The 22,122-nt window shown below is 42.5% G+C and overlaps 1 non-coding gene across 1 annotated transcript; it reads left to right on the top strand.

The window, feature by feature from the left end:
- The first annotated feature begins 18,317 nt into the window (after positions 1-18,317).
- Positions 18,318-18,391, top strand: Trnat-ugu. Its single transcript has one exon. It is a non-coding gene; the product is annotated as a tRNA-Thr (tRNA).
- Positions 18,392-22,122: the final 3,731 nt, after the last annotated feature.

The following is a 22,122-nucleotide window of genomic DNA, read 5'->3' on the forward strand; positions in this document are numbered from 1 at the left end:
GTGGCCGAGCGGTTCTAGGCGCTTCAGTCTGGAACCGCGCGACCGCTACGGTCGCAGGTTCGAATCCTGCCTCGGCCATAGATGTGTGTGATGTCCTTAGGTTAGTTAGGTTTAAGTAGTTCTAAGTTCTAGGGGACTGATGACCTCCGATGTTAAGTCCCATAGTGCTCAGAGCCATTTTGTGCGTAGCATCTATGTCAATAAATTAAGTCTATGTACCACATGTTTAATGCGAACGTGTCTTCTTTTACATCAATAAGTAATCATCCAATTACGTATTAACTAATACAAACTGTATTTAAGCGGATCTTGAATCATCAATGTGTTTATCATTCAGTGAACGATTACTGAAAAAGAACACAAATAAACTTTAAATGTATGTCTGAAAAGCGGGATCGCAGTGTGAGTGCTATTCACAGTCACTAAAATTATGTAGTACTATCTTCTTACATTCACAATAACAAGTTTTCCTTGCAGATAATATCACATTGGGCGTAAAAATGATGTCCCGGAAAATCAATTTATCAGGTACTACTATGAAGTCTATGGTTTAGAGAGCTTTCCATGAAATCCATTGCTCGAAAGCGTCTATCAGGTTATTTCTGCAAGAAATATTTAGAGACAAATTCAGACATGTTTTAAGTCTGTGTAGTTTGTTGCGTATTGTTTCTTGAGCATTCTTGTGAATGTCTCGAAAACTACGTATGAGCAAACGTCCCAGGTATGAATTACTTTGTTTGGGGATTTCGTTTCTTATATGTGGTTATGGCTGCGACTGTTCCCTTTATGATGGACCCTGGCACTAAAACTAGCGACAGAACTGAAGAGAAAAACATGCGCCTGCATTTAGCAGACGGACAGCTGTGCAAAACTTTATGCTGATGTCACCGGCAGTAATTGTATGCTCGTTCCTCGGCTTGAAATATAGGCGTACCCTGAGGCTTAATGGTTTGTAGAAGACAAAAAGTAGACTCTGAAATCACCACAACAATCCGTTTTAAGTCGTTCCCCAGTTGTGACAGGCACTTAAAGTGGTAGGTCTACTGTCCTTTTGCGACAGGTCATTAACGACTGCTGTGTTTTGCTATACTGCCTAACAGTGAAAGTTCATTTAGATGTGTGCATAGATCAGAATACTGTCCAGTAACACGTTGTTTTGAAATTTCTTCCCTACTTGGAAAATCGACCACCAAAGTAACTTCGGCTGCTCTGGAAAGTAGTCGTCACGTCTAGACCGATAGTGATTCGAAAATTTAAATGACTGAACTTTGCAAGGTTTTATTGACTGTAACGACCTGGCATCGGCTCCCCAAGTCTAAGATTTCGTTGCTTTAGATATTAGTTTTACGAGACCTGTCTGAGTCTTTGAGTAGTAATTTATTCTAAAATTGTTCGGGAAAACCTACTGATTAGTATACCTACAGGTGAACTGCGGCGCAGTGAGACATTCAGATTCTTTATAGGCGTTATTCCCCCAAATCCTGTGCATTATTGTGGTCAGAAGCTGCAGTTAGTTCCGCAACGTTCAGGTGCGTAAAAGTGGATGTTATCGGCAACAAAGTATTAAATCAAACAAAATAATGAATCCCCCGCAAGTATTAACCTTTCTCTATTCGTCTGTTATATCTTAGCAGACGGTCTTACGCTTTACAAACAAAGTAGACATGGCTCTAAAAACATCAGACCACAATATCACTTTCACTGTAACCTACAGCCAAAAGTGTGAAGTAAGAACGCAAGTAGAAAACCATCAGTTAGTGAAATATAGAAACTCAGTGAGAAGTGAAAACAGTGCTAGAGTTATTTCAAGTTGCAAACTCTTAATGTATTTTCTGAAGTGGGGACGTGGATAACTTCTCAAGTATTATGAAGAACATCATTCTGTATTTGACCGGTAAACACAAAAAATGGAGTGAAAACATGCAATTGAGAGATTACTGAAAGTAGTTTAAGATTAAGGATTGAGCGTCTTGGAGTTATACTGGTGGACGTAAAGAGTACCCTGATCCAGTACAAAGAGTTTGATGGCGGCATTCGACATCCGACTGACATGTCACTTTGGAATCGTGCAATCCGTAAGTGACGCCTCTTTTGTTTGTTCGATCCATCACATATATCTGAAAAGTGAACAACAATGCTGATAAATCAGGTTTGTGCCTGTTCTTTGCGCTTGGCGACAGCAAAGGGTAAATAACTGATACTCCTGACACAGTATAATCACCGCTATCAACGTGTTCAGTTACAATATGACTGAAAGTGTAGGAAAGCCAGATCACTTGTAATATTCTCGTTTGTACCTTACCGATTCTGGTATCGGGCAGGCCATCGCAGGAGAACTGCAATTGGTCTTTCCAACTTTTAGGTGTAATTATAGCAGTTACTGGGCAAATGTCAGTTAGATCTGTAACATCAATTTTCTTTCTACTTTTTAAATATAGCTAGAAGTTATTTGACAGTTTTTCGATCAAGATGCTTGTACACTCCTGGAAATTGAGATAAGAACACCGTGAATTCATTGTCCCAGGAAGGGGAAACTTCATTGACACATTCCTGGGGTCAGATACATCACATGATCACACTGACAGAACCACAGGCACATAGACATAGGCAACAGAGCATGCACAATGTCGGCACTAGTACAGTGTATATCCACCTTTCGCAGCAATGCAGGCTGCTATTCTCCCATGGAGACGATCGTAGAGATGCTGGATGTAGTCCTGTGGAACGGCTTGCCATGCCATTTCCACCTGGCGCCTCAGTTGGACCAGCGTTCGTGCTGGACGTGCAGACCGCGTGAGACGACGCTTCATCCAGTCCCAAACATGCTCAATGGGGGACAGATCCGGAGATCTTGCTGGCCAGGGTAGTTGACTTACACCTTCTAGAGCACGTTGGGTGGCACGGGATACATGCGGACGTGCATTGTCCTGTTGGAACAGCAAGTTCCCTTGCCGGTCTAGGAATGGTAGAACGATGGGTTCGATGACGGTTTGGATGTACCGTGCACTATTCAGTGTCCCCTCGACGATCACCAGTGGTGTACGGCCAGTGTAGGAGATCGCTCCCCACACCATGATGCCGGGTGTTGGCCCTGTGTGCCTCGGTCGTATGCAGTCCTGATTGTGGCGCTCACCTGCACGGCGCCAAACACGCATACGACCATCATTGGCACCAAGGCAGAAGCGACTCTCATCGCTGAAGACGACACGTCTCAATTCGTCCCTCCATTCACGCTTGTCGCGACACCACTGGAGGCGGGCTGCACGATGTTGGGGCGTGAGCGGAAGACGGCCTAACGGTGTGCGGGACCGTAGCCCAGCTTCATGGAGACGGTTGCGAATGGTCCTCGCCGATACCCCAGGAGCAACAGTGTCCCTAATTTGCTGGGAAGTGGCGGTGCAGTCCCCTACGGCACTGCGTAGGATCCTACGGTCTTGGCGTGCATCCGTGCGTCGCTGCGGTCCGGTCCCAGGTCGACGGGCACGTGCACCTTCCGCCGACCACTGGCGACAACATCGATGTACTGTGGAGACCTCACGCCCCACGTGTTGAGCAATTCGGCGGTACGTCCACCCGGCCTCCCGCATGCCCACTATACGCCCTCGCTCAGAGTCCGTCAACTGCACATACGGTTCACGTCCACGCTGTCGCGGCATGCTACCAGTGTTAAAGACTGCGATGGAGCTCCGTATGCCACCGCAAACTGGCTGACACTGACGGCGGCGGTGCACAAATGCTGCGCAGCTAGCGCCATTCGACGGCCAACACCGCGGTTCCTGGTGTGTCCGCTGTGCCGTGCGTGTGATCATTGCTTGTACACCCCTCTCGCAGTGTCCGGAGCAAGTATGGTGGGTCTGACACACCGGTGTCAATGTGTTCTTTTTTCCATTTCGAGGAGTGTATACGCGATTTGCAACAATATATACTCTTAATTATAGTTAAATGTCTTCTCGTCCTACACACTGTGTGCAGTTATACAAGGGATTAAGGAGACGCATGGTTTTCAGCTTTTAGTCCACAGTAAGGCCATTAGAGAAGGAGTGCAAGTTAATCCAGGGAGAGGAATGAGTCGTGGTTTTATGGGTGCAATCCTTCGCCATTCACGTATAAGACAAATGTGAATAATTCTATATCCACATCTACTTCATTACTTTGCAGTTCACAATTCACAATTAAGTGCCTGGTAGAGGATTCATCGAGCCACTTCAGGCTGTTTCGCTACCATTTCACTCGCGAATAACGCGCGGTAAAAACTAGAACTTAAACCTTATTTTATTACGATGATCATTCCTCCCCATGTACGCAGGCGCCAACAAAATATTTTCACAGTCTAAGAAAGAAGTTGTAGAATGAAATTTCAAGAGAAGATCCTGCCGCAACTAAAAACGCCTGTGTTTTAATGATTGCCACCATAATTCGCATATTATACCCTTGTCACTCTTTCCCCTAACTGACAATAGTACAAAACGAGCTGCACTTCTTTGAACTTTTTCAGCGTCCTCCTTTGATCCTATCTGATACGGATCTCACGAGCAATACTCCAAAAGAGGGTGGACAAGCGTAATGTAAGCACAGCCTCTGTGACTTGCCGTGTAACCGAAATTTAGCGGATTCCTTTTAGTATTCATGCGGGTGACTTGACACTTTTCATTGCTTAGAGTCAATTGCCACTTTTCACACCATACAGATATCTTGTCTAAATCATTTTGGAATTTGGTTTGATCATTTGATGACTTACGACGGCAAACGACAGCATCATCTACAAACAGTCTAAATCTTTAATCAATAATCAAAACAGAAGACAACTGCAACCAATAACTGGTGATTTAGTGATACGTAACATTTTATGTTGAGATGGTTGTAAACTTATTACTTCTCATTTATACGTTACTTGTTACCTATATCGGTTTTATGTTTATATTGTACCACAACAGTTATTAGTTGCAATTGTGTTCTGTTTTGATTATTGAGTGAAGATTATCTCTGTAATGTTCTTTAAGATGTTGCCAAACGACGCACGTTTCATTCTGTTAGTATATGAGTTTCTCTACCGCAAAAGTTCCTTAAACGTATTTTGTCAAGTTGTTCACGAGGTGCTGATATCTACTTAAAAGCAGTGCACTGAAGTTTGTAAACTTACTCTTTCACTTGCTTTCTATGATTAATGCTAGCGCCACCTATTTGCGTTCGTTTATCTCTTTGATAGTTTAATCACCACCCTCAGTTTGGCACTGGTTCTATTCGAACAGACTACACTGTTAAATATGCCTAAATGAGATGAGATTCGTGTTGCATTCAGTGTACGTGCGCACTTTCGTGAGTTTTGTACTAAAGTTGGATTTTTATGTAAGTACGATGCTAATTGAAATTTCTGTATATTAGAATACTTAGATGCATACTTAGGTATGTATTTTCTGCTATTAATTTTCTTGTACACTTCATTCCACAGCTTCAGTCTGATGATGAAATTACAAAACGCATAGCGCTAAATAAAGAACTGCTATCAAGACGTGTCGGTATTTATAAGTCACATCTGTGGTCTTTCCCTTTCTGCAGACCAAAGCGTAGTTACTGCGATTCCCTATAAGCCTCTTTTTCGCTTACACAGGGTGACTGCTGATGACGTTAATAACTCTCAGGGATGATAGAGAAGGGTAAATATATCAGTCTGAGGTAGGGGTTCCTGAGCAGAAAGTTATACACGAAAATTATTCCGATGCCTCTAACAGTAGACCTCCTCCATTGTAAGGTCTTTGTTTTCTTTATTTTGAGAGGTTGTAGTAAGGGCCAAAGTAAGAAAAAAAGTCCAGTAAACATGGGCTCTAAAGTGCCTACCTTAAGGGCTATAAGGCCCTTGTTCAGTAGGAGAGATATTTTTCACAGTAGTGCCTGCAACACCCGCAGGTGGAGTTCAGTCACGCGGTGGGCACTGTTGATAATGTTTTGGCTCGTCTTTGTAAGACAAACCTATATTACAGATTGAATTTAAGCCTTTTTTTAAAATTTTTTGCTTTGTTCTTGTAAAGCTATTTCGGTGTAACATGTAGTGTGAACACAGAGGGCGAAGAAGTTAGATTCTGAAGATCCCGGTTTGCAACCACCAACCAGCAGACAACAATTTCCTTGATCATTCTTTCAATCCAGTAGTTATTACTTGTCAGCCATAAGGAAAGGGATGATCCCAAAGAAACTGAAAATAGATTTTTAAATAAGTGGTTTGATATTCACGACACTCGAATAATTCAGTGCTTCCTTCCTTGCGAACATTCTAGGGATTGAAGCACTTGCATTTCATTCTTCCCTTATAGCGTCATGTCACACGGCATGTCGGAAGCATTATAAAAATTGAACAGTGAGCTGAAATGCTGTAATCCATTATCGCTCAGCGCAGCAAATATTGCCGAAATGGAAAGTACTATTGCTGTGCAGTTTTCACAGAATGGATTGGTAGTCAGGGGATCGTATTATTAGACAATCAACAGATTGTAATAACACTTAGAAAGTGTATTTTTGCGCAACTTTTTAAATGAAACAATGCCTATTGACATTAACAAACTGAAAGTAGGGCAAATTAGGACGCCAGTGGTATTTGTTGCAGGAGTCTTGTGCGAGTCGTTTACGAGGTATCGCATTTTGAAAAGTTTCCACACCGGTACTTGTCGGTGCCATTCAACCTACGTAGTTTCTAGGTACGACGTTTTTATGTTTGCTTACTCTGTTCTTGTGTGTCCCTTGTTGCACTGTGACTTGCTAGTCAGTTAGTGTGTGAGAGTTCAGGCAATAGGTCATTAGTGGACGATGAAACTTTCCAATGCAGAAAAAGGTGACATCATCATTGTGTATGGAGAGTGTACGAAGAATGCAGTTCGTTCTCGTACGGTGTATGCGGCAAGATATCCCACCTGATGTCAACCGTCTCGGCAACTCTTTATCAACCTCTTCAACCAGTTACGTGAAAGTGGTAGTGTAATTCCTAGATAACATAACAGAAGGAAACAAATGACGACAGAAGAGGGGTAAATTAATGTTCTTCCAGCTGTTGCAGTTGATCCGCACTTCAGCTCCCGCGTAATAACACGAGGAAGGGGCATGAGTCAGACAAGTGTTTTTCGCATTCTACATCGATATACACTATGTGATCGAAAGTATCAGGACACCTGGCTCAAAATGACTTACAAGTTCGTCGCCCTCTCCATCGGTAATACTGGAATTCAATATGGTGTTGGCCCACCCTTAGCCTTGATGACAGTTTCCACTCTCGCAGGCATACGTTCAATCAGGTGCTGGAAGGTTTCTTGGGGAATGCCAGCCCATTCTTCACAGAGCGCTGCACTGAGGAGAGGTATCGGTGTCGGTCAGTGAGGCCTGGCACGAAGTGGGCGTACCAAAACATCCCAAAGGTGTTCTATAGGATTCAGGTCGGGACTGTGTGCAGGCCAGTCCATTACAGGGATGTTATTGTCGCGTAACCACTCCGTCACAGACCGTGCATTATGAACAGGTGCTCTATCGTGTTCAAGGAGGCAATCGCCATCCCCCAATTGCTCTTCAACAGTGGGAAACAAGAAGGTGGTTGAAACATCAATGTAGGTCTCTGCTGTTATAGTGTCACGCAAAACTACAAGGGGTGGAAGCCCCCTTCATGAAAAACACAACCACACCACCGCCTCCGAATTTTACAGTTGGCACTACACACTCTGGCAGATGACGTTCACCGGGCATTCGCCATACCCACACGCTGCCAACGGATAGCCGCATTGTGTACCGTGATTCGTCACTTCACACAACGTTTTTCCACTGCTCAGTCGTCCAATGTCTACGCTCCTTACACCAAGCGAGGCGTCGTTTGGCATTTACCGGCGTCATGTGTTGCTTATGAGCAGCCGGTCGACCATGAAATCCAAGTTTTCTCACCTCCCGCCTAACTGTCATAGTAATCGCAGTGGATCCTGATGCAGTTTGGAATTCCAGGGTGATGGTCTGGATAGGTTTCGGCCTATTACACATTACGACCCTCTTCAACTGTCGGCGGTCTCTGTCAGTCAACAGACGAGGTCGGCCTGTACGCTTTTGTGCTGTACGTGTGCCTTCACGTGAAGGCACACGTTTCCACTTCACTATCACATCGGAAACAGTGGACCTATGGATGTTTAGGAGTGTGGAAATCTCGTGTACAGACGTATGACACAAGTGACACCCAATCACCTGACCACATTCGAAGTTCTTGAGTTCCACGGAGGGCCCCTTTCTGCTCTCTCACGATATCTAATGACTACTGAGGTCGCTGGTATGGAGTACCTGCCAGTAGGTGGCAGAACAATGCACCTAATATGAAAAACGTATATTTTTTGGTGTCCAGATATTTTTGATCACGTAGTGTAGGTACCATGCCTATCACACCTTTCTGCAAGAGCTGTTTGGAAACGCTTATGAGAATTGTGTTAACCTCTAAACCTATGTATTAAGAGAGGATACTCCAGATGTATCAGTTTTCTTGTTTATTGATGAGCCCACACTTACCAATCACGGCCAGGTAAACCGCCGAAACATGCTCGTTGGTCTGTTGACAACCCCCGTTGGCTTCGCCAGGTGGAACGTCAACGTCCATGTGGAGCAGTGAACCATACATAAACTCCTAGGCCCGTTTTTCATAGACGGAACACTGAATTATCACAGCCTCCTAACAGGTGAGAGGTGGCATGAGCCCCCTCTCATATTTCTATCTTACGATTTTCCTCTCTAATTGCATCCAGTAAAAAGTCGCTATTCCTTCACACACGGACTTCCCACGCAGCGTCTCTCATCACCCGGGTGGTCCGGTGACAGGCGGGCTCTGCTGTTCTGGAGAGGGTTAAGCCGACGGATGTGAGGAAGTCGAGTGAATGCTTTGCAGACGCCGACATTGTCAAAAGACACGCCCGGAGGGGTCTGAAGTAGCGGCTGGGCTAGAGGTTCCGTTACTTTGCAGAATCTTAGCGAAAACACTTTCTGGCGGGCTACCAGCGAGGCACGGGAATGACTTGTGAACCCAGGCAGTTGTGGCGGGAAAATTCCCCCGCTTTCTGCAAAATAGTAACTGTGATTGGCTTGCTCAGGGCATAGCTCCGTGACGTAGCAAAATCGGCGCAGAAATTGGCGCCAAGAATCTCCATTGGTGGTATGGTAGTGCTCCGGCAATGGAGTGGAATTTTCCGCCGGTTTTCGAGTTGCTGATTGGAACGTTTAACCACGCCCACTGTCGTGGGGGCGGGAATGTTGTGTGTTCGACCTGTACGGGTGCTCTAGGTAGTCTGCTCTCGTTTTTCGGTCGAGGACGTCGAAGCAACCAGGCATCGCCTCCGGTACGCCGGATCGTGTTCTGGCAGTTAAGAAGACAGTTTGGTAATATATGTCCGCAGCACCGGCAGATAGGGATTTTCCTAGGTGATAATCAGAGCTCAGCAGAGCGCGCCTGTTCGTCTTTTTCTAACTTTGTTCTGTCTTGAGTAGCAGCAATTAATGGTGGGTTAGCTGTGTGTCTCTCTTAAGATTTGAGTGGCAGGGAATTGGCTTCACATACCACTTCGTCATAAACCTCACAATCTAGTTTAGGGACAACTTCACCTTCCTAGCGTTTGTTTGAGAATCCTATTTGAGCCAATTTGATGTATTATAAATGTTTCATGTGTTTTTGTTTATTATTTTGTGTTTTGTCTTAATAAATCATATTGTTATTTTGGACAGAACTTTCATTCTGTTAATCGGTAGAGCAACCCATCATTTCTCACTACGTTAATGAAACCTTCCTTTATTTAACTTATTTATCAAATTAAATTATTGCAGGTGCCAAACTCTTTTCTACTCCACTTGCAGGGTTGATTACAGTCAGTTGGCGTATATTTTTTAATCCTTGTGCAACATCAAAAGTCGGAGTTAGAATAGGGGGGGGGGGGGGGCTTAGAGCATCATTTACATATGTAGATTCTAGAATTTAGTGTTAAATACACTGCTAGCCCCGGCACCTCGCACAGGCCATCTTCCACCGATGCTAGAAGACGTTCCGCTGCAGACTAGGAGCAGCCTGTGGTGCCAACATGTTGGCTGTCCAGCCCATAGTGCACCAAGTACCACAGCATGGCGTTACGAATTGTTTCCAAATCATTGGTTTGGACCTAGAGGACCTGTACCTTGGCCGGCCATTCCCAGGATTTGACGACTGTAGACCTTTTTTCCTGCGGGGAAAGCTGAAAGATGCTGTCTACAAGGACATACAAACTACAGACGATGATACCACGACGTATTGCTACAGCCTGCTCGGACATCTCTGCCGAAATGCAAGCACGTGTGCTGCAGTCGTTCCAGACCAGACTGGAAGTGTGTATTACCGCTGGCGGTGGTGATTTTGAACGCAACCTGTGATGGGCAGCTGTCTCGTTAATGGTTAGAATCCACATAATTAATCTATGAACTTGTTCTTTAGCGTGTGCTCCCACAGGTATTTTACAAGGGTTGGAACTTTTCAAAATACGATTTCTCGTAAAAGACTTGTACTAGAATCCTAAAGAGCACTATTGACCTTCAAGTTTACCCTTCTCTTAGTTTGTTGATGTCAAAAGGCATTGTTCCATTAAAGATATGTAGGTCTGCACAAAAAAATACACTTCCCGAGTATTATTACCAACTGTTGATCGGCTAACAGTATGAGCCCCTGACTATAAATCCATTCTGTGAAAATTGCATTTCAGCAGTATTTACGGTGCAGGTTTTAGGTGATTTACCGTGTATAATACATTAGTTGTATTCCATGGATTTCCTAGAATGCAGTCACCGGGCAATGAAAGTGCTCAAAGAGTACTCTTTATTTAAACGGAGCGCAATAAAATGAGTTAACGTCATGAAAGATTATTGTAGTGCAATGATTATGTAGATTATACTCGTAAGATAACTTAAAACAGAAATTGTAGGTTTATTTGTAAAGATCCATCTTGATCACGTAAACTATACTATTTACAATTACTAGTTGCATTAGTGCCTTCTACCAGCTTCAGTTATTTGTATAAATACAGGACGCAACCATGTCCTTAACAGCACCTAATATATACCTAAATATATAGATTGGCGTTGCATCTTACATCAGAGTATTTTTATGATATGGGTGGATGGTATGCACGCTGTACATTGTATTTATATTTTTTTCATTTTTTTGTATATCAATAGCCATGTTGTAGTCATTGCTTCAGCTAATTCAGCTTAGGTTGTTACACCACTGTTTTTTCCATTTGTAAAAGATCTGAAGATATTAACGACCGAAACCGGTAATTGTTGTACATTTTACGTGATCAAGACGCAACTTTACAAATAAAGCACCATAACATGATCGATGTCTTCAATTGATATAAATTGTCAGAATTTATGTGAAGATAGGCTACAGTGAACTACAAGACATTTCATATATTCTGGCTTATTCTCGAGTACGTGTTTCATTGGCATTCATAAAATAATTTATATTTTATTATTCTACGGAGCGTTAAGGATAGATAGGATGCAATACTTTTCAACTTGATTGTCCAGTCTCTTTCAACACATTTTAAAATGTTCCTCTCAATGGTCGAGTGCCTTACGCTAGAAATACCACCTTATCGTAGCGAACCATTAAAGCGAATACCGTCAGTGAGGCTTAAAGGTTATTTTACGGAGGCATGACAAAACAAGACCCATTGTTCTCATTCACGACAGTACGGGGAGAACGATTTCTGCTTCAGGGTTTTCGAAACTAAGTATGAAACCATTGCGCACGAATTCTGGATCCTTGGCTTTCCGATTATCTTACCTTTGGCAAAACGAAACAATGGAAAGTTCGAAACAGTGCCTAGTGGAATGGCGTTACGAGCAAGGAGCAGTTTTCTTTCGCTACGTTATCGGAAAACTACAGTAACTTCAGACATTAAACGAATGATTATGTTAGAAAGTGTTGCGATGTACCTCCTCAGTATTTTTGTAACGTCTTTTTCAACATCCGTCTGTTGTTCTAGAACGAGTAAACTCAATTTTGAATCTTCGTTTCGCGTGACGAGCATAATTCACGAATTCATTTACAAATAATAACCGTTCTCAGAAACAAATTTTATGGATGCGTCACGTATTTCGTACATTGTAGATCAATTGTTACCATATTTTTAAGTTCTAGTTGACGCTTGTTAAAAACACATGTATTTGTTACATGATTGGCTTCATAGTCACAATGAAAGTTAAGGAAGACAGGTTCGAATTACAAGAAAATGAGAAATGTAAAAAGCTTTGAAGCATGATATAAAGACTCGATTAACGTAGCGGTTTGGCGACATTCGTCATAAAGTAAAACAATATCCACTTTTTCGACTGTCAGAATAGCTTGAAATGTAACTGTCTGATCGCTACAACTGCAGAGCACAGACTGATTGTCTTCAAACGCAGAAATTGACTACGAAGCATACCTGTGTTACGTGTTTCCTTATAATTGCTACAGTATGACAAAGGTTTGTGGCACCTCATCTCCTGCCGGAGTGACAATAGCTTGCGGCCTTGTTAGTTTGTTATTATTTGTTCAATATCCACATCCGTTATGTCGCTGAAGTCCTATTCGAAGGCTCTATCCAATGACACAGAAAAAGTGTATTGTTTGAGTAAAGAAATCCGCTATAATTCGGCAGTTCTCTACGTTAAAAGTTACTTGCCTATGGTTGAAAAATCGTCGCATTGCATGCTGTAACTAGAAGAAAGCGCACATGCATAATATTTACCCGTTGTGGATAGATTTGGGGATGTCAATTCGTAGCCGTTTCACCACGCCGACAAACTTCAGCGACAGGTTCCTTATACACAGATAAAAAAAGGGGGGGAACGAAAGTCTAGTAACTGTAAGCTCTAAAATGCATACATTAAGAGGTATGAGCACTTGCTCATCTTCGATGCTATGACACAGGAAGTACTGAACAAAACAAAAAAAAAAGGCCAAGTAAACACGGCGTCTAAAATACTTTAAAAGCTTTGAACACTTGTCGATTCGCTCGTCTGAAACATCTTCTCCGGAAAATGTGTTCAGAGCTCTTAAAGTACGCTTTCTAGAGATCATATTTACCGTACATATTTCTCTTCTTTTGGTCCTTAGTACCTCGTCCCAGAATATGACAAGCAAAGAGTTTGCGATAGAAGACATGTGTTTCATAGTTTTGAAGATAAACAAGTGCTCATATCTCATAAAGTTTGCGCTTCAGAGCACTTATTTACTAGGCACTTTTTTCTTGTTTTGTTGAAAGGAACCTGTCCCTAAAGTTCGCAGGTGTTTTTTTTTTTTGGACACTCTATTTATATAGAGGTGATCACGTCGTCGGGCTCAATTTTGTTACTGACAAACTATTAGCTGACACTTTCTAAATCTACATCTACATTTATACTCCGCAAGCCACCCAACGGTGTGTGGCGGAGGGCACTTAACGTGCCACTGTCATTACCTCCCTTTCCTGTTCCAGTCGCGTATGACTCGCGGGAAGAACGACTGCCGGAAAGCCTTCGTGCGCCCTCGAATCTCTCTAATTTTACATTCGTCATCTTCTCGGGAGGTATAAGCAGGGGGAAGCAATATATTCGATACCTCATCGAGGAACGCACCCTCTCGAAACCTGGACAGCAAGCTAGACTGCGATGCAGAGCGCCTCTCTTGCAGAGTCTGCCACTTGAGTTTGCTCAACTTCTCCGTAATGCTATCACGCTTACCAAATAACCCTGTGACGAAACGCGCCGCTCTTCTTTGGATCTTCTCTATCTCCTCTGTCAAACCGACCTGGTACGGATCCAACACTGAAGAGCAATACTCAAGTATAGGTCGAACGAGTGTTTTGTAAGCCACCTCCTTTATTGATGGACTACATTTTCTAAGGACTCTCCCAATGAATCTCAACCTGGCACCCGCCTTACCAACAATTAATTTTATATGATCATTCTACTTCAAATCGTTCCGTACGCAAACTCCCAGAGATTTTATAGAACTAACTGCTACCAGTGTTTGTTCCGCTATCGTATAATCATACAATATAGGATCCTTCTTTCTATGTATTCTCGATACATTACATTTGTCTATGTTAAGCGTCAGTAGCCACTCCCTGCACCAAGTGCCTATCCGTTGCAGATCTTCCTGCATTTCTCTGCAATTTTCTAATGCTGCAACTTCTCTGTATACTACAGCACCATCCGCGAAAGGCCGCATGGAACTTCCGACACAATCTACTAGGTCATTTATATATATTGTGAAAGGTAATGGTCCCATAACACTCCCCTGTGACGTGCCAGAGGTTACTTTAATGTCTGTAGACGTCTCTCGATTGAGAACAACATGCTGTGTTCTGTTTGCTAAAAATTCTTCAATCCAGCCACACAGCTGGTCTGATATTCCGTAGGCTCTTACTTTGTTTATCAGGCGACAGTGCGGAACTGTATCGAACGCCTTCCGGAAGTCAAGGAAAATGGCATCTAGCTGGGAGCCTGTATCTAATATTTTCTGGGTCTCATGAACATATAAAGCGAGTTGGGTCTCACACGATCGCTGTTTCCGGAATCCATGTTGATTCCCACAGAGTAGTTTCCGGGTTTTCAGAAAGGACATGATGCGTGAGCAAAAAAAACATGTTCTAAAATTCTACAACAGATCGATGTCAGAGATTTAGGCCTATAGTTTTGCGCATCTGCTCGCGGACCCTTCTTGAAAAGTGGAACTACCAGTGCTCTTTTCCAATCATTTGGAACCTTCCGTTCCGCTAGAGACATGCGGTACACGGTTGTCTTCAGGGGCGCAAGTTCTTTCGCGTACTCGGTGTAGAGTCTAGCGATGTTACGCGTGATCTCACTGAGCAATCAGCTAATGAAATATTTGTATGTATCAATGGGTGGTTCACAACAAATGGATTGTCACTGAATTTTGACAAAACCCAGTACATACAGTTTAGTACCTCACAAAGAATACCTGATCCTATTAGTATTAAGTATTCAAACAATGAAATTAAAGCTGTAGAAACTGTCAAAGTTTTAGGACTACAAATCGACCACAATCTAAATTGGAAAGCTCACACTCCAGACTTAATGAAACGCCCTAGTTCAGCTACATTTGCAGTACGCATGATAGCAGAAATAGGTGATTTAAAAATGAAGAAGTTAGTTTATTCGACCTACTTCCATTCACTAATGATTCATGGAATCACCTTTTGTTGAAATTCCTCTCACAGAGAAAACATTTACAAAATTCAGAAACGAGTCATTAGAATTATATCTGGTGTCAGTCCTAGATCATCATGCAGAGACCTCTTTAAGAAACTTGGTATTCTAGCTACTACTTCTCAGTACATATACTCATTGATATCCTTTGTCATTTCCTACATGTCTCTTTTTACACAAAATAGTGCAAAACATGATTATAAAACCAGAACAAAAAACAATCTGTATAAGGACTATAAACGCTTATCATTAGTACAAAAAGGAGTCAAATACATGGATACTCATATATTCAATAACTTACCAGAGCATATCAGAGGTCTTGTAAGTGATAAAGATCGGTTTCAGAGTGAATTAAAGAACTTCCCGTCGGCCAACACCTTCAGTTCCGTCGATGAATATCTTCACAAATATTATAGCTCATAACTCTGTCTGCATTAGAATTGTACAATATCCATGTATCTGAGGAAAAAATAAAATAAAAAAATGTCTTTGAATCTTTCCACATCTCAGAGACTCCTCTCCAAGGGATCCATGGAAAACGATAAATGTAATGTAATATAATTTACTAAGCGCTGGCTCTGTTACAACAGCATTTCACCAAACTAGCAGTGTCTACCAACGAGGTGTGCGGTACGGCATACTCCCTACCCCAGTAAACTGATTTTGAACAAGAAAACTATAAGAATTCGTGTCTCTAAGCAAAGAAAGATATTTTCGGATCAAATCATGAACATTAATTTTTCCCGACCTATCATCTTTCAAGTTGAGCCGATGACTGGATTATAGGCAACACACATTGCCTATCAACCCCACAGAGTCCTAACGCCCTGCCGCCTCTCAGCTGCATAACCAGTCTTAAACGATGAACGCCTACAGTGTCCGGAAAGGGTCAATAAATATTTTGTCTGGAGCAAAAGCTGTTCCCCATGAAGTCATCTATCACCCACAGACATTTGCCGAAAAGACTTTGAAACACCCTCACTGTACAAGGTGTCCTAGGGGGAATGATCAGTATTCACCGATATGAAAGAACGATAATTCAAAGCAAAAAGTCTAGTAAGCATGGGCTCAAAGACACATACCTTAAGACCTATACCCCTTGTGCAGTATAAATGATTAGAGTCGTGTTTGACAGTAGCGGAGATAAACAAGTTCCCTTAGTTCTTGAAGTATGCACTTTACAATGCGCGTTCACTATACTTTTTTGCTTCGAATGAACTTTCCTGTCATACCACTGATATAGACGATTCCTTCTGGGAAATTGTACACTAATTCAGATATTTTGTAAACATCTCTCTTATTCAGCAAGCAGTAGTACGGAAATGTACTGAATGCGCTCAGAAAATCAAGAAAAGAGCTTCAGCCACGGCGCCCATTCTATGTGACTGATGAAGAGCCTTCCGGAAGATTCTTTCGGTACCTGTAATGTTTTCTGTACAGACCTTAGTTCTCCAAAAAGGTCTTACCACGCAAGTACAAAACGTATTCCATAATTGTGCAACAAACTGCCATTAATCAGCATAGACCTAGAACGGAATGCATCTCTCCTACGACTTTTTTTTTTGAAAAAGGGGAATGGCTCGCACCGTTTCACAGTCGCTTAGAACAACTCGCTCCTCAGTTCTACGCTACACTGCTGATGGAAGTGGAGCACCTATTTTCACGTAATCTGTATAGCACCATACGCGTCTCACCAGTTTCAGATGCCTCCCCTCTGTAGAGTGGTTTTAGACGATTTTATGTCCCGGAAGTAGTGTCAGCATGTTGCCAGTTCGACCACTGAGCTGCTGGACAGATGACTGTGGTACGTTTATTGACTTTACGTAAGACCAAAACCTCTTACGATGTTTCTTCCGGCCGATGGTCATATGAAAGCACTGAATACTTTTCGCATTTTTCGCCTGATGCTCATTTTGGCTTCAGCTTGTATATGCCAGCAAGGCTTTAGCTTCGTTTGAATTGCTCTTATAGCAACGTCCTAACAAGGCTGTTGAAATACGTCGGGTTCTTCCTATCCCTCGCAACCCTGCTCGTCACATAAATTGTATAAAGAGTGTTATAGAGGGCTTTACAGAAGTACCTCCTGGGTTTCCGAAGATCGCTGCACCAAGACTGCGAGACACACACTTAATAGGTACCTAACTGAAGAGAGAACAGGCCACACCCATTTACGAGAAAGGTAGCAGAAATGTTCCACAAAACTGCCGTCCAATATCCTTGACGTCGATCTGTTGTTGAATCTTACAACATATTCTGATCTCAAATTTGATGAAGCGAACAGAATGACCTTCATTGTAACCAGCATAGATTCCAGAAACATCGATCATATGGAACCCAACTCGCACTTTTTTCACATGACATACTGAAAGCTTTGGAACAAGGCAATCAAGTAGAAGCGTATTTCTCAGATTTCGAAAAGCTTTTGACTCAGTACCACATCCTCACTTATTATCGATAGTATTATCGCATGGGGTATCAAGCGAAATTTGTAACTAGCTTGAGGATTTTTTTTTTTTTTTTTTTTTTGTATTGAGGACGCAGCAAGTTATCTGGGATAGAGCGTCATCGACACATGTATAATAACTTCGCTTGTGCCACAGGGAAATGTGTTGGAACGTTTCTGTTTATATTATTTACTAATGATATACATACTAAGATGGTATATGTTCTTTCGGACGTGTCCTCTGTGTCCTCGGTGGCCCAGATATAGAGCGTCTGCCATGTAAGCATTTTCATCAGTCCCCGTTGACATATGTCAACACCTGTAAGCAGCTAAGGGTGTTCATTTCATTGTGATTTCATTCTAACGAGCTGCATGGTCACCGATGGTTTCTGTTCTTTCGGACATGTCCGAAAGAACAGATACCATCTTACTTTATATATATAGTTAAGGCTCACCGGCCACTTGACCATCTTCTTCTTCTGTGCGAATGCACAAACAGTGCCCGAACTCTTACGGGAATCGGCAACGCGCCGCGAGTAATGAGTATAATGGGCGGGGGCACTGCGAATGCAGTGCGGGAAATACGTTGAGAATGTGGGTTTCGCGGGAGGCGTGCCAGAGATAAATCCCTGCAGTCGCGCTATCCTCAGTGTCCTCGGTGGCTCAGATGGATAGAGCGTCTGCCATGTAAGCAGGAGATCCTGGGTTCGAGTCCCGGTCGGGGCACCCATTTTCATCTGTCCCCGTTGACGTATGTCAACGCCTGTAAGCAGCTAAGGGTGTTCATTTCATTGCAATTTACTACTGACTTTGCAGACAATACTAACTGTGACTCCAGGCGTTCTGCGAATTATGCAGTTATCAGCAACGAAGTTCTGGTGAAAGAAGCTGCATAGATATTTAGTCCAATCTTGGTTAAGATTTTAAGGCTCTGAAAATATTGCCAACTTGCCTTAAATGTCTAGAACTGTAAAACAGTGCACTTCAAAAAACCAAAAAACGAGTATCCTGTGACTATAATATCAATGAGTTTCAGTTGGAATCGGCTACCTCATACAAATACTTGGGTGTAACAGTTTGTAGGACTATGAAATGGAATGAGCTCACAGACTCAGTCTTGGGTAAAGCAGGTGGTAGACTTCGGTTTATTGGTAGAATACTGGGGAAATTCAATCAGTTTTGGAAGGAGATTGCTTACAAATCACTCATGCGATCCGTCCTGGAGTACTGCTCAGGTGTGAGTGGCCCGTACCAAATAGAACAAACAGGCGATATTGAACGTATGCACCATCTTTCAACCAACAAGCTTGTCTAAAAGGCGGAGGAACAGACAGAGGTACAGGGCACTCTCTTGCCCTCGGGGTGGAAAACTGCCCCTAAAGGTGGAAGAATCTGCATGTGGCCTGCAATTGAATAAGTGTCATGACGATCCCTTCATTGGCAAAAGATCCCGGACAAGTCCCCTATTCGGATCTCCTAGAGGGGACTGCCAAGAGGCAGGTGACTACGAGAAAAAGGTCGAATAACCAATGAAAGGCTAACGTTCTATGAGTCGGAGCGTGATAGGGAAGCTAGAAAATCTGAAAAGGGAAATGCTAAGGCTCAATCTAGATATATTGGGGGTCAGTGAAGTGAAATGGAAAGAAGAGATAGATTTCTGGTCAGACGAGTATAGGATAATATCAACAGCAGCAGAAAATGATGTAGCGGACGTAGGATTCGTTATGGATAGGAAGGTAGGGCAGAGAGTGAGTTACTGTGAACAGTTCAGTGACAGGGTTGTTATCTTCAGAATTGACAGCAAACCAATACAGACGACGACAGTTCAGGTATACAAGCCGACGTCGCAAGCCAAAAATGAAGAGAACATTGAACAGGTAATTCAGTTCGTAGAGGGAGACGAAAATGTAATAGTAATCGACGACTAGAATGCAGTTGTAGGGGAAACAGGAGAAGAAAGCGTTACGGTAGAATATGGGGTTGGTACTAGGAATGAGACGGAGAAAGATCAATTGAGTTCAGCAATAAATCTCAGCTAGTAATAACGAATACTCTGTTCAGAAATCACAAGAGGAGGAGTTATACTTGGAAGATACCAGGAGATGCGGGAAGATTTCAGTTAGATTACATCATGGTCAGATAGAGATTCCGAAATTAGATACTGGATTGTAAGGCGTACCCAGGAACAGGTATAGACTCAGATCACAATTTAGTTGAGATGAAGAGTAAGCTGAGATTTAAGAAGTTAGTCAGGAAGTATCAAAGCGCGAAGAAGTGGAATACAGAACTACTGAAGAATAAAGAGATACGCTTGATCTTCTTTGAGGTTATAGATACTGCGATAAGCAATAGCTCAGTAGGCAGTTCATTTGGGGAGGAATGGACATCTCTAAAAGGACAGTCACAGAAATTGGAACGAAAAACATAGGTACAAAGAATGTAATTGCAAAGAAACCATTGGTAACTGAAGAAATACCTTAGTTGATCGATGAAAGAAGGAAATACAAAAACGTTCAGGGAAATTCAGGAATACAGAACTACAGGTAGCTTAAGAATGAAATAAAAAGTAAGCTAAGACGAAATGTTTCCATGAAAAAATCCGAAAACAATGATTGTCGGAAGGACTCACTCAGCATATAGAAAAGTCAAAACAACCTTTCATGAAATTATAAGAAAGCATGGTAATATGACGAGTGCAATGGGAATTCCACTGTTAAATGCAGGGGAGAGAGCGGATAGGTGGAAAGAGTACACTGAAGGCCTCTACGAGGGGGAAGATCGTCTGAAGACGTGGTAGAAGAAGAAACAGAAGAGATAGGAGATCCAGTACTATAATCAAAATTTAAAAGAGCTTTGGAATAACATTGCATTAGAATTTCGAAAGTAATTGCAGGAAGTGACGAAAAAACGACTATTCACGTTTAGATTAAAGTTCAGTCTTGATCACGTTATGTCTGTTTTAATGAGTAACCGGTTTCGGTTTTTTTCTATAAAACCATCATCAGACCCATTGGCTCCCTTGGGTTGGTAGGTGGAGCTCTCCTTGCTGCTGTGCAGTCAGTTGACTGCACAGCAGCAAGGAGAGCTCCACCTACCAACCCAAGGGAGCCGATGGGTCTGATGATGGTTTTATAGAAAAAAACCGAAACCGGTTACTCATTAAAACAGACATAACGTGATCAAGACTGAACTTTAATCTAAATATAACAATTGATCACTGTATTCCAAAAATGTTTACCAAGACTATTCACGTTGGTGAGTAGAATGTTTGAGTCTGGCGATACACCATTTGATTTTCTGAAAAATATCATACAAACATGAGCGAAAACTGGAAGAGCCGACAAGTGCGAGAGTTATCGCATAATAAACGTGACAGCTCATGTTCCCCAGTTGCTGACAAGACTAATATACAGAAGAAAGGAAAAGAAAACTCAGGATCTGTGTTAGACGATGATCAGTTTGGCTTTAGGAAAGGAAAAGGCACCAGGGAGGCAGGTCTGACGTTGCGGTTGATAATGGAAGCAAGACTAAAGGAAAATCAAAACACGTCAATAGGATTGGTCAACCTGGAAAAAAGCGTTCGACAGTGTCAAACGGTGCAAGATGTTCGAATGTCTGAGAGATACAGGGGTAAGCTATAGGGAGAGACGGGTAATATACAATATGTACAAGAACGAAGAGGGAATAATAAGAGTGGACGACCAAGAACAAAGTGCTCGGATTAAAAAGGGTGTAAGACAAGGATATAGTCTTTCGCCCCTACTGTTCAATCTATACATCTCAATGTATCGAAGAAACAATGATGGAAGTTAAACAAAGATGTGAGAGTGGAGTAGAAATTCACGATGGAAAGATATCAATGATATAATTCGCTTTGACCACCTTGCTATCCTCAGTGAAAGTGAAGAAGAATTACAGGATATGCTGAATGGATTGAACAGTCTAAGGAGTTGAGAATATAGGCTAAGAGTAAATCGAAGAAAAACGAATGGAATGAGATATAGCAGGAATACTAATGGGAAAGTTAACATCTGGATTGGTGGTCACGAAGTAGATGAAGTTAAGGAATCCGCTTCCTAGGTAGCAAAATAACCCATGACGCTACGGTCACAGGTTCGAATCCTGCCCCGGGCATGGATGTGTGTGATGTCGTTAGGTTAGTTAGATTTAAGTAGTTCTAAGTTCTAGGGGATTGACGACCACAGATGTTAAGTCCCATAGTGCTCAGAGCCATTTTAACCCATGACGAACAGAGCAAGGAGGACGCAAGAAGCAGAGTAGCACTGGCAAAAGAGGCATTTCTGGTCAAGCGAAGTCTGCCGCATCAAACACATCCTTTAGTTTGAGGAAGAAAATTCTGAGAATGTGCGTTTGAAGCACAGCACTGTACGGCAGCGAGACGTGGACGGTGGAAAAACCGAAACAGAAGAGAATTGAAGTATTTGATATGCAGTGTT

The sequence above is a fragment of the Schistocerca americana genome, chromosome 2 (genome assembly GCF_021461395.2).
Source record: "Schistocerca americana isolate TAMUIC-IGC-003095 chromosome 2, iqSchAmer2.1, whole genome shotgun sequence".
Taxonomy (NCBI): Eukaryota; Metazoa; Arthropoda; class Insecta; order Orthoptera; family Acrididae; genus Schistocerca; species Schistocerca americana.